The 12,524-nt window shown below is 40.9% G+C and overlaps 2 long non-coding RNA genes across 2 annotated transcripts; one reads left to right on the top strand and one right to left on the bottom strand.

Moving 5' to 3' along the window:
• Positions 1–1,173: 1,173 nt before the first annotated feature.
• Positions 1,174–3,428, bottom strand: LOC144984598 (uncharacterized). The gene is made up of 2 exons (XR_013648396.1): positions 2,766–3,428; positions 1,174–2,371 (listed from the first exon to the last, which is right to left on the bottom strand). It is a non-coding gene; the product is annotated as an uncharacterized LOC144984598 (long non-coding RNA).
• LOC144984597 (uncharacterized) lies at positions 1,400–2,139 on the top strand. The gene is made up of 3 exons (XR_013648395.1): positions 1,400–1,541; positions 1,621–1,750; positions 1,926–2,139. It is a non-coding gene; the product is annotated as an uncharacterized LOC144984597 (long non-coding RNA).
• Positions 3,429–12,524: the final 9,096 nt, after the last annotated feature.

Here is a 12,524-nt window from a genome sequence, read left to right as displayed (position 1 = left end):
GAATTTTAGTAAATATGTTCTGAGAGAGTGGATGATGTTTATCGCAATGCTAGCACTTTAAGCCATATTAGTATAGCTAGCATAAATGGCAATAGCATTTTAGTTAATGTATTCTGAGAGTGGATGATGTTAATCGCTATGCTAGCACTTTTGGCCACATTAACATAGCTAGCATAGTTAGCATGATCAGCATAGCCAGCATAAATAGCATGATTAAGAATTTGAGCAAGGTGTTTTGTTAAGAGAGGTGTGATGCTAATCGCAATGCTAGCACTTTCGCCATATTAATATAGCTAGGATAAATAGCAATAGCATTTTAGTTAATGTGTTCTGAGTGAGTGGATAATTTTTATCGCAATGCTAGCACTTTAAGCCATATTACTATAGCTAGCATAAAAAGCAATAGCATTTTAGTTAATGTGTTCTGAGAAAGGATGATGTTTAATGCTAAGCTAGCCCTTTTAGCCACATTAGCATATCAAGCACAGTTAGCATGTTATGCATTTGGAGGAATGTGTTTTTCTGAGAAAGTTGATCATAATCATCGCAACCCCTGCACTTTTAGCCACATTAACATAGCTAGCATAGTGAGCATGATCAGCATAGCCAGCATAGTTAGCATGATTAGCAATTGGAGCAATGTGTTTTTCTAAGAGAAGTGATGATGCTTATCGCAGTGCTAGCACTTTCGCCATATCAGCATAGCTAGCATAAATAGCAATAGCATTTTAGTTAATGTGTTCTGAGTGAGTGGATGATATTTATAGCAATGCTAGCACTTTAAGCCATATTAGTATAGCTAGCATAAATAGCAATAGCATTTTGGTTAATGTGTTCTGAGAGTGGATGATGTTTAACGCTATGCTAGCACTTTAGGGCACATTTATATAGCTAGCATAGTTAGCATGATCAGCATAGCCAATATAGTTAAAATCATTAACAATTGAAGCAAAGGCTGTGTCCGAATTACCGCCCTAACCACTATATAGTGCACTATATAGTGCGGTCGCCATTTTGTAGTGCTGTCCGAATCTACAGTTCAAAAATCATGTGCACTAGAAATTTCCCCGAATTCTCTACGAAAAACCAGTGTGGATCGATGCAAAGAGTGACAGGAGAGTCTGTTAAGCTTACCTGAGTTTAAAATATTGTTCACAAAATGTAACATCGTCGTTGTTTTTGCAATTTGTTTAATAAATGCATGAACAAAAATGAATTATTTACATGCATTATTTAAATCTGAGCCATTTTTAACAATCTCAAAAGAATTTTCATATAAATATCAAATGTACATATTTACATTTTCGTTTTATGTTAACATTTATTTTTATACATCTTAACAATAATCCTGGTCTTCTAGAGTCATGTATGTCACAGTTGGAGCTGAAAGGAAAGCAGAGATCTGTCCTCGCAGACGGACGCCACTTTACCCGTCCTACTGGTTCCTGGTGTGGCTCAACATCTGTGGCTCCCAGCAGTCCCCTTCCCTGATGCACAGATTGTGCAGAACTGAAATGCAGGCAATGATTTTCATTGCAAAGGTTGGTTTTACTTCCAGTGCCGCCAGAAGTATTGCTCTCCTCCTCATCTTCATAATGCCAAATCCTCTCTCCACCACAGAGCATGCCTTGGCGTGGTGCTGGTTGTAACGGGCCTGAAACGCATTCCTCATGGGTTCCCTGTAGGGTGTCAGCAGCGTGATGGGATGTGCAATGAGGGATACCCACCATCACCCAAAAGGATCCTTCAGGTGGGTAATGTTTTATTTACATAAATTGGGCTTTTTACGTAGAACCTGTGAACTGTGGACTGATCCTTGATTCCCAACAAAAATATCTCTAAATTTGGCATTAGTCACATACAGCCTGCAGTTGAATGGAATAAAAAAGCTTCCTGTTAAAATAACAAGCTGCATTTTCTTTTAGGACCTTTATTCTTATGTGGCAGCCATCAATGCTCCCTACGACCTTTTGGAAGGTGGAAGACTCAGCGAGCTGCTAAAAAACCAGAGTTGACTAATGGCAGTTCATTCCCACTGGATGCTGGGTGACCCTGCTCATCAGCTGGAGGATGCGGTCTGCCGTCCTGTGGACAACGTCGCTCGCAGTGGACCGTGGCATGTCAAAGGCTCTGGTTACCACACCGTAAGATGTGCCACACGCCAGCCAGAAAAAAAAACACAAAGACCTCAGTCTCCTGTACACCCCCCAGAGTGTGAGGAAACCGAAGCTGCTCTACCAGATGCTCAATGGTCCTGCGGGTCAACCGATCTGCGGTTCTGCCGGTCTGGTCTTGCGTGGGACTGACCGTCAGCGTGAAGGGCCACGACAGACACCTTTATGTTGGCAAAGCAGTAGAGACGTGGAAGACCCTGTAAAATAGAAAAATAATTATTTCATTGAGAAAATTAAATCTGATTTTTTTGAATTTTACATTTTATTCTAATGTCTTACATTTTAGTTTATGACGTATTTATAAATGCTGGAAAATCTCGTGTTTTTTTTTTTTTGGCTGGGTTTTTGGATTTTTATATAAATATTTAAAAATTAAAGTATTTTTGTTTTAAACAAGTGATATGGATTGACTCTGAATAAAAAATACTAAACTTTGATCTCACAAGTGTTTCATGTAGTTAGACTATACAGTTCATAGTCCAGTGTTGAAAAATAATGTTAAACTCTTACCCAGCAGACTGTGTAACCTTGAGCACAATTAGAAACAAATGCTTAAATTGAACTAATAAAAAAACTTTAAGTTTAACTCACAAGTTGTTCATGTCTGGCCAGGGCATCCAGAGGAAATCTTCTGAGACGTCTGCTTCTCCTCCTTGCTGTCCTGTAATGCTGCATATCTGCTCGTTTCTGGTTTGATCTCACGAAAAACGGTTGAATCATTGCCAGGAACACGGACAGATTCATATATAAAGCTATTTTCAGTAACGTAGAAGATAAAACTACAGAAAAAAAATGCTTCGTCGCAAGAGCCCGTAAATCGTTCAGCGGCACAAAAATAAATATTGCCATGGACTAATGACTTGAGGGTTTATTTATCAACTAATACATAAAAGCTACACCAATGTGTTTGTAATTTTATTATTTATAAATCAGCCACGTTTTCCATGATCAGAACACAGCAGATTCATAAATAGTCTTCATAAAATGTTTATATTTATTATATTTTTACTTTGACAAATGGGTGGCATTCTCGGCGTTAAATAGAAGTAGTTCCCCTCCAGACCAGGTGGTGGCGGTAATGCGCCACTTTGTTTTCGTGCGGAGCGCCATTTGAAAACACCCGAAAGAGAAAACTAGTGAGCACGGGTGTCCGAATTGCTTTGAAAATTCAGAGAACTATATAGAGAACTATATAGTGCCGCACAATATAGGGTTTTAGTAGTTAGGGGTTAGGGCGGTAATTCGGACACAGCCAATGTGTTTTTCTAAGAGGGGTGATGATGCTTAATGCTAAGCTAGCACTTTTAGCCACATTAGCATATCAAGCACAGTTAGCATATTATGCATTTGGAGCAATGTGTTTTTCTGAGAAAGTTGTTCATAATCATCGCAACCCCTGCACTTTTAGCCACATTAACATAGCTAGCATAGTCAACATGATCAGCATAGCCAGCATAGTTAGCATGATTAAAAATTGAAGCAATGTGTTTTTCTAAGAGAGGTGTGATGCTAATCGCAATGATAGCACTTTCGCCATATTAGTATAGCTAGCATAAATAGCAATAGCATTTTAGTTAATGTGTTCTGAGTGAGTGGATGATGTTTATCGCAATGCTAGCACTTTTAGCCACATTAGCATAGCTAGCACAGTTAGCATAATATGCAGTTGGAGTAATTTGTTTGGAAAAAGTTGATCATGCTGAACGCAATGCTAGCACTTTTAGCCATATTACCATAGCTAGCATAATTAGCATTAGCATTTTAGTTTGTGTTCTGAGAGAGTGGATGATGTTGATCACTATGCTAGCATTATTAGCCATATTAGCATAGCTAGCATAGTTAGCATTAGCATTTTAGTTAATGTGTTCTGAAAGGGTGGATGATATTTATTGCTATGCTGGCACTTTTATTCACATTAGCATAGCTAGCACAGTTAGCATAATATGCATTTGGAGCAATGTTTTTTTATGAGAAAGTTGATCATGCTTATCGCAATGCAAGCACTTTTAGCCACATTAGCATAGCTAGCATAGTTAGTATAATTAGCATAGCTAGCATAGTTAGCATTAGCATTTCAGTTAATATGTTCTGAGAAAGCAGATGTTAATCGCTATGGTAGCACTTTTAGCCACATTAGCATAGCTAACACAGTTAGCATAATCTGCATTTGGAGCAATGTTTTTTTCTGAGGAAGTTGATCATGCTGATCGCAATGCTAGCACTTTTTGCCACATTAGCATAGCTAGCATAGTTAGCATAATTAGTATAGCTAGCATAGGTAGTATGTGTTGTGTTTCTTTGAGAGGGTTGATGTTGATCATAATGCTAGCACTTCTTGCCACATTAGCATAGCTAGCATAGTTAGCACAATTAGCGTTAATTTGGTAGGGCTTTTTTTTTTAAGTGTCTATTTCTATAATCACCCCCCTCCCCCTTTTCATGTTGTTGTTACAGACACCATTGTTACCTGTTTCTTATTGGAAACCTGCAATCCTACCCTGCATCTGCAAAAGGGGAGATTCCCCAACAGTGCACTGGTATAAGTATATATATATATATATATATATATATATAGAAGGAAAAAGAAATCCGTCGCTTTGAGATTTCTTTTTTTTAATTTATTTATTTATTTATTTATTTATTTATTTATTTATTTTAGATTTCTTCTATGTGTGTTCTTAAAGTCGGGAGAATGACCAGAGAATGCGAAAGGAGTTTTTATTGTCCCTAACAAAGAGCTCTAAACAAAATAAAACAGATCGATCTGGGTTCCCAAATCCAAAGCCTGCAAAACGTAAGAAATTACATGCAAATTTACATGCAGCTGCCTGGGAACAACGGAACTTCCTTGAGTGTCGACTTTTGGTCAGGATCTCCTCCCCCTGAAGCATGATGGCGGCCGAATCTCCGCCTCTGGCTGCTCGGATTGGCTGACAGAGAAGCCGACCTACTTCCTTCAGTCCATACTTGGAATCACAGCATCTGTTGTCCGTTCCGCCTGTCTGGTGGGGGGGGGGGGGGGGTGTCAGCAATCAACTGAATCCCCATCTGGCCCACCAGCAAATGGACAGGAGATATCCTGCTGATATGTGCGTGATAAGTCCGCTCGATGTTTTACATGCAAAGGTTCCCAGGACTAGAGTCCTTTGATCAGATAGTGAAACTCTGACCAGTTCAATTTCCTAATCTTACAGGAAGATCTGCAGTCTCTTCAAAGGGGTCTACAAGAGAAGGTTTGCCTGCTAGAGCCATAAACCACAAAAGGAATGTCACAGAAGAATAAGCTTTTAGGGTTCAAAGGGAGTTTAAAACACACACCAAGAAATTGAGATTAAAACATCAATATTATAGAAAATAAAACATAACATTTGTTTCTTCAATATATATATATATATATATATATATATATATATATATATATATATATATATATATATATATATATATAAATAAAAGGGTTCAGAGAGTAAATCCTTTCTCTCATATTATATCGCAAAGCCTCCGGACGGGCATTTCAAGGACGGAACTTTCTTGTTCGACGCTCTACACCATCTGTAGTTTCCTGAAACTATCTCCCTAGGCTTTGTTTGCAGCTGCACCATAGCCTCGGGCAAATACAGCAAAAAAGCGACCGTAAAAGTCGAGCGAGGAAAGTGGTGTTTCTTTGTTTTTTTTAATTTAATTTTTATTTAGTTTTTTTTTTTTGGTACCTATAGGTGGACTTTATTTTTGCGAATCAAACTTGTGGCACTAAGTTCGTTTCATTTTTTTTTCTTGAAATGTCATTTTTTCTTTTTTTTTTTACAGTGCTCAGGTCACCAAAGTGCCCGTGGAGCAGGTTAACGAAACCGTCGTATGCAGTACTGAGGGGATCTACCCATTACCCAAACTGTCCTGGTCCACCGAGCATCTGACCAACAGCACTTAAAATGCCAAACCCACCATCCGGCAGACTTCACTGCTGCTCTACAACATCTGTAGCTTTCTGTTGCGTGTTTGCCCGAATGCCCTCTTACATTCACACCCCAAATGGAGACGGGATTTGGTAGTGGTTAGAAATATACAATTTATTAAAAACTTAACACAAGTTCCATAAAAGAGATGTTTACAGTATACTTGGACAGTTGGACTGCGCTTCAACACTGAATGAGGGTGGCTGCCTCCAAGGACTCCTCAACCCCACTGCACTGGTGGGTAGCCAACTAACAATGCCAAGGGACATCGCCAATCCAACCCTCGGCAGGAGTACCTGCTCAGGGCCCAAATACTCAAACACACACCACAAGTGTTGAACCTTTCCTGCGCGATTACTTCTCTTTTCCGACCGTAGTCAGAAACACATGGGAGATTTCCTCTGGGTTCTCTTTTCCGTTCTGAACCCTCAGCCTCCAGAGTGGGTTAAGAAAGACTTCAAAACTTTTGGGGGAGACACCTTATTTTTAATTTACTGTTCTCTGACAGTCCCCTGCTCCGCGCTCAGACCCCCTCTCTCTCCTTACACACACACACACACACACGCAAGCACGCGCGCGCTCACACACACACACCGTCCCCATCATACACGCCCCCCAAAGACATAAACGGCTTCTAGCCTGTTTCATAGCAACGGTGTCCCGCTTCATTAGTTACCGTTTGCGTCCGGACCGGACATAACAGCGGTTTCCAACTACGGTCTGAAGCCTGAGGCTGAAAGGTAACATGCTGACAGCAAAATCAGCGCACAAAAAGCACCTTAATAAGTCATGTGATCTCAGTTGGTGGTGTCCTGAATTGATGTCACTGAGGTACGACTCGCATTTACTGGGGAATATCCGATTTGTCTGCTTACATGGCACATGCAAATGCACGTATCCGATTCGTTTCCGATTTATTTCCACATATGAGAGAGGCCTGTATCCGATCTGAGAAAAACAGAATCCATGCGCTTTTGTCCTGCTTACACGTTCACCGATCATATCCGATCTGTGCCATGTGAGAGGAAAAAAACGGAATTGGGTCACTTGAACCATGCAGTGTAAAGGCGGCCTAAAAGGACACAAAGACAGTTTAAAATGGATAAAACAAGGGTGTCAAGATTAAAAAATTAAAAACAATGACTAATAACAGTAGAAGCAAAACAGCAGTGGCAACTCTGCTGGAAAAAGACAAATAAGATAGTTTTCCCTGGGACAAACACATGTTTACAAACACTTATGTTACCTCTCATGCCCCAGGGTCAGAACTCATGCCACCACCTGTTCATATAAATACAATTTAAAATGTTGCAACCTCAAATGCTGACAAACTTTAGTAAAAGGACTCAAAAGCTTAAAAACTTTGGTAAAAAAAGGTCCACATGTCAAGCTCACCCACCAAAGTCAAACCAGGAAACCACCATCTAGCTGGGACTCCCACAGCTGCTATTTATCAGCCTCATGGGCCAATCACAGCTCAACAGACAGGTGCTGGTCATGAATGGTACACTATGAGGAACAAACTACCACCCACAGCCCTGCCTGTCACACGTGGTGTGAGGCACTTTGATGCTTCTGTGCAGTCAGGTCGCTAAGTAAAGTACTGATTTGGGAGGATCATTGGCTAATATTATTTTGCTTACCAGTAAGCGAAGGCGGCGCGGAGAAGGTGTACAATGGCATCTATTAGGAACAGTGCTACGCCTACGGAAACTGGTTCGATCCGTCCAACGGAGCCTCCTCCATCCAGTTGGACTTTGAACGCACACACCATCGGCGAGTCCTAGGTTCGACTGACAGAGAATGTTACAGCAGACTACGACTACACCCACTCACAAAAAAGACGAGAAAGCGACGAGGGAGGTGGAAGGTGAATTGCTGAGGGGAACACTTGGGCCGCGAAACAACAGCGTGGCACTGAGTTCCGGGTTTCGTTTCGCAGCAGCTCCTGTTACGAAAGTGCACGTTAGAGGTAAGATCTATAGCCCAAGCCCGAGTCAGAACCCGACCCGGCCCGAAATTTGGGGACTAAAATGACAACTCTTTAGGCTCGGGTCGGGCCGGGCTTCTCTCTCGCTGACTTTTTTATTAAATATACATTTTGTTAGCAGCTTAGCTTGTCCCCCCCCTTGTGCTGTGTTTCTTTGGTGTGACTGTGGTTGTCAGGGAGGTGACGCAGCGACGGAAGGAGGCGTTGCCTTGGGGCGCTCAGGGATGACGCAGGTGCGCGGGAGAGGGAAAATGGAGGGGCTGTTTTGCTGCATGTCTGCATGTGAATGAGAACGTGTTTGGAGACGTTGTGCTGTAAAAGTTGATCCGACCAAAGAAAATAAATGGCTACAGGCCTATTCCGAAGCAACGGTGTCCCGCTGAATTTGTTACCGTTTAAGTCCCGACCGGACTGGAGATCATAACAGCGGTTTCCGACTACGGTCCGAAGCCTGATGCTGAAGGTAACAGTATATAAAAATGTAGACTAAAACGATGTGTGGATACTAAACTAAGAATACTTGTTATAAATAAAAAATTTGGTTAAAATAGAGAATGCGCTGTAAGGTAATTGCCATATAACTACTACTAAACAGGAAGCGCAGCTGCAGTATTTCTCCGGGTAATTAGCAAGTGCGCATCAAGATCTCTCTTTCACTCTTTTTGTCTGGCCTCTTATTCTGCATTTATCATGATCATAAAAATATGTAGGTTAATTTAACCTCAAGAAATCTTGGGTTTTTGCCAAAAATACTATGGGATAAATTGAAATTTCGGGTTTGCTTCGAGCTCGGGCCTGCAAATCAAGTAAATTGGTCGGGCTGGGTTGGGCTTTAATGCCTGCGGGCCTGGGTCGGGTCGGGCTGGATTTTCTAGGCCCGATCTTACCTCTAGTGCACGTGGAGCAGGTTCGGAGGGGATCTACTCGGAACCTGAACTGACCTAACAAACTCTGACTTTCTGAATGAACTTGGAACTCCTCTCCCATCTCTCATCCCTCTCACTCAATGTTATAATGATGGGTGATTTTAATGTTCACTTTGACAATAGCCTTCCTCTCACCAGAGACTTCAGCTCATGTTTGGACAGCTTTAACTTCACCCTGCATGTCAGTTCTCCTACTCACTCTAAAGGACATATTTTGGATTTAGTTTGCTGCTCTGGATTAACCCCCACTAACTGCTCTGCTGGGTCATTATCACTATAAAGTGCCTTTGGTGTCCCCATGATTATTACTCTTTCATAAACTAAACTAAGCAGAATAACTAAACTCTGACTTCTTACCATAACTGACCCAAGACTTGCACACAAATCAGTCAAATAATGTGGTTCTTAAATTGTGATTTCTTTAGTTTATGCAATTTTTTTTCTTTGGATGTATGCAATTTTGGTATGTCCCACATGGTGTTTTGCTAACTTCAGGGTGTGTAATAAATGGTTAAATTATGCTAAATTAAAAAAAAAAAATTGGTACACATTTCATGTCACAGCACAGTACTTCAGGCAAATTAGCATTTGGAGCAATGTGTTTTTCTGAGAGAGGTGATGATGCTAATTGCAATGCTAGCAGTTTTTGCCATATTAGCATAGCTAGAATAACTTGCATTAGCATTTTAGTTAATGTGTTCTGAGAGAGTGGATGATGAGAATCGCTATGCTAGCACATTTAGCCACATTAGCATAGCTAACATTTTTAGCATTAGCATTTTAGTTAATGTGTCCTGAGAGAGTGGATGATGTTAATCGCTATTGTAGGAAATAATCTGTCGCTTTGAGATTACTTTCCTTGCGTGTTCAAAAAAGTCGAGGGGAAGAAACCACGGGACTCCACTGGATTAAGTTTAACAAATTTATTCCCTAACAATATTTCTAAAAACAGTAAAACAAAACAAAACAGATCATCTGGGTTCTCAAAGTTTCAGAGCTTGCACAGCGCCAAAATTACCAACGTCTTAACATGCCAGCCTGTTGAGAACAAGGGAATTTCCTCCGTCCAGCTGTTTTAACATGTCGGTTTCAGTCTCCTCCTCTGTAACACAGCATGGCGTCCAGACTCTTCCTCTGGACGCTCGGATTGGCTGGCATGGAGCCTGCCTACCTCCGTCAGTCCATATTTGGAATTACAGCATTTGTTCCTGGCTTCCTGCTTCCAACGTCCAGGGGGGTTATTTCACAGACGGACATCTGTCTGACCACTAACTGTGTCCCCATGGGGGTCCAGCACAGTCGCCTGGATCCTTCTCCGCAGGCAGTCAGTTCCAACTCTTTGTCCTTCTCATGTGAGTTGGCACTTTCAGGGGTTCCCATGATTTGAATTGAACCCTGGAGATAATTTAATTCTGGTACATGTCAGATCTACCGTTAAGCTTCCAGATGGTCTTAGAAGATCAAAGACTGTTTTCTCCTGAGGGGTATGAGTTCGAAGCTGCAGCATCAAAACCTCTTTACATATGCAATTTTCAGGAAGTCCCTTTGAAATTCAAAGGAACCACACACAGTAAACCTGAAGGAAACCTTCAATGAAATAAAGATAAGATAAAAGCCTAGGAGAAATGAGGACCACAAAAATATAAAATTCCTTCACTATGCTAGCACTTTTAGCAACAGTAGAATAGCTAACATTGTTAGCATTTTAGTTAATGTGTTCTGAGAGAGTGGATGATGTTTATCGCTAAGCTAGCACTTTTAGCCACATTAGCATAGCTAGCACAGTTAGCATAATATGCAGTTGGAGTAATTTGTTTGGAAAAAGTTGATCATGCTGAACGCAATGCTAGCACTTTTAGCCAAATTAACATAGGTAGCATAGTTAGCATGCTTAGCATAGTTAGCATGATTAGCATTTTGAGCAATGTGTTTTTCTGAGAGAGTTGATGATGCTTCTCGCAATGCTAGCACTTTTAGCCATATTACCATAGCTAGCATAATTAGCATTAGCATTTTAGTTTGTGTTCTGAGAGAGTGGATGATGTTGATCACTATGCTAGCATTATTAGCCATATTAGCATAGCCAGCATAGTTAGCATTAGCATTTTAGTTAATGTGTTCTGAAATATATATATATATATATATATATATATATATATATATATATATATATATATATATATATATATATATATATATATATATATATATATTGAAGGAAAAAGAAATCCGTCGCTTTGAGATTTCTTTTTTTTAATTTATTTATTTATTTATTTATTTATTTATTTTAGATTTCTTCTATGTGTGTTCTTAAAGTCGGGAGAATGACCAGAGAATGCGAAAGGAGTTTTTATTGTCCCTAACAAAGAGCTCTAAACAAAATAAAGATAAGATAAGATAAAGATACTTTATTGATCCCAGCTTGGGAAATTCAGTTGTTGCAGCGTCGGCGTTAGGCTCAAGATACAAACTTACACACAATAGATGACAGAGAACCAAAACAATCAATCGGAAAGAAACATCAGTGAATTAGCACAGTCGTATTGCATGCCACCTCAGGAGAGAGAAAATAGACGGACCATAAATGACTTTATCTATTGCACATGGATGACAAGTTATAGAGTCCAATGGAGTGAGGAATGAAAGATCTCCTGAAGCGGTTTGTGTGACAGCGAAGCTGCCTTAGTCTGTTGGAGAAGGAGCTCCTCTGACCGTCCAGTACAGGATGGAGAGGATGCTCAGGATTATCCATGATGGATACCAGTTTATTTAAAGTCCTCCTCTCCATCACAGATTCAAACGTGTCCATTTTGCAACCAATTACAGAGCCCGCTCTTCGGATCAGTTTGTTCAGTCTATTGTTGTCCCTAGCAGATATGCTGCCCCCCCAGCAGACCACCGAGAAGAACAGAGTGCTGGCCACAACAGACTGGTAGAATATTTCAAGCATCTTGCTGCACACGTTGAAGGACCTCAGTCTCCTCAGGAAATGGAGTCTGCTGCTGGCCTTCTTATACACAGAAACAGATCGATCTGGGTTCCCAAATCCAAAGCCTGCAAAACGTAAGAAATTACATGCAAATTTACATGCAGCTGCCTGGGAACAACGGAACTTCCTTGAGTGTAGACTTTTGGTCAGGATCTCCTCCCCCTGAAGCATGATGGCGGCCGAATCTCCGCCTCTGGCTGCTCGGATTGGCTGACAGAGAAGCCGACCTACTTCCTTCAGTCCATACTTGGAATCACAGCATCTGTTGTCCGTTCCGCCTGTCTGGTGGTGGTGGTGGGGGGGGGGGGGGGGTCAGCAATCAACTGAATCCCCATCTGGCCCACCAGCAAATGGACAGGAGATATCCTGCTGATATGTGCGTGATAAGTCCGCTCGATGTTTTACATGAAAAGGTTCCCAGGACTAGAGTCCTTTGATCAGATAGTGAAACTCTGACCAGTTCAATTTCCTAATCTTACAGGAAGATCTGCA

The sequence above is a fragment of the Oryzias latipes genome, chromosome 2 (assembly GCF_053564925.1).
Source record: "Oryzias latipes strain Hd-rR chromosome 2, Olatipes_Hd-rR_3.1".
NCBI lineage: Eukaryota > Metazoa > Chordata > Actinopteri > Beloniformes > Adrianichthyidae > Oryzias > Oryzias latipes.
Note: the sequence above shows the minus strand (reverse complement) of the source record. Positions and strands in the feature narration are given on the sequence as shown.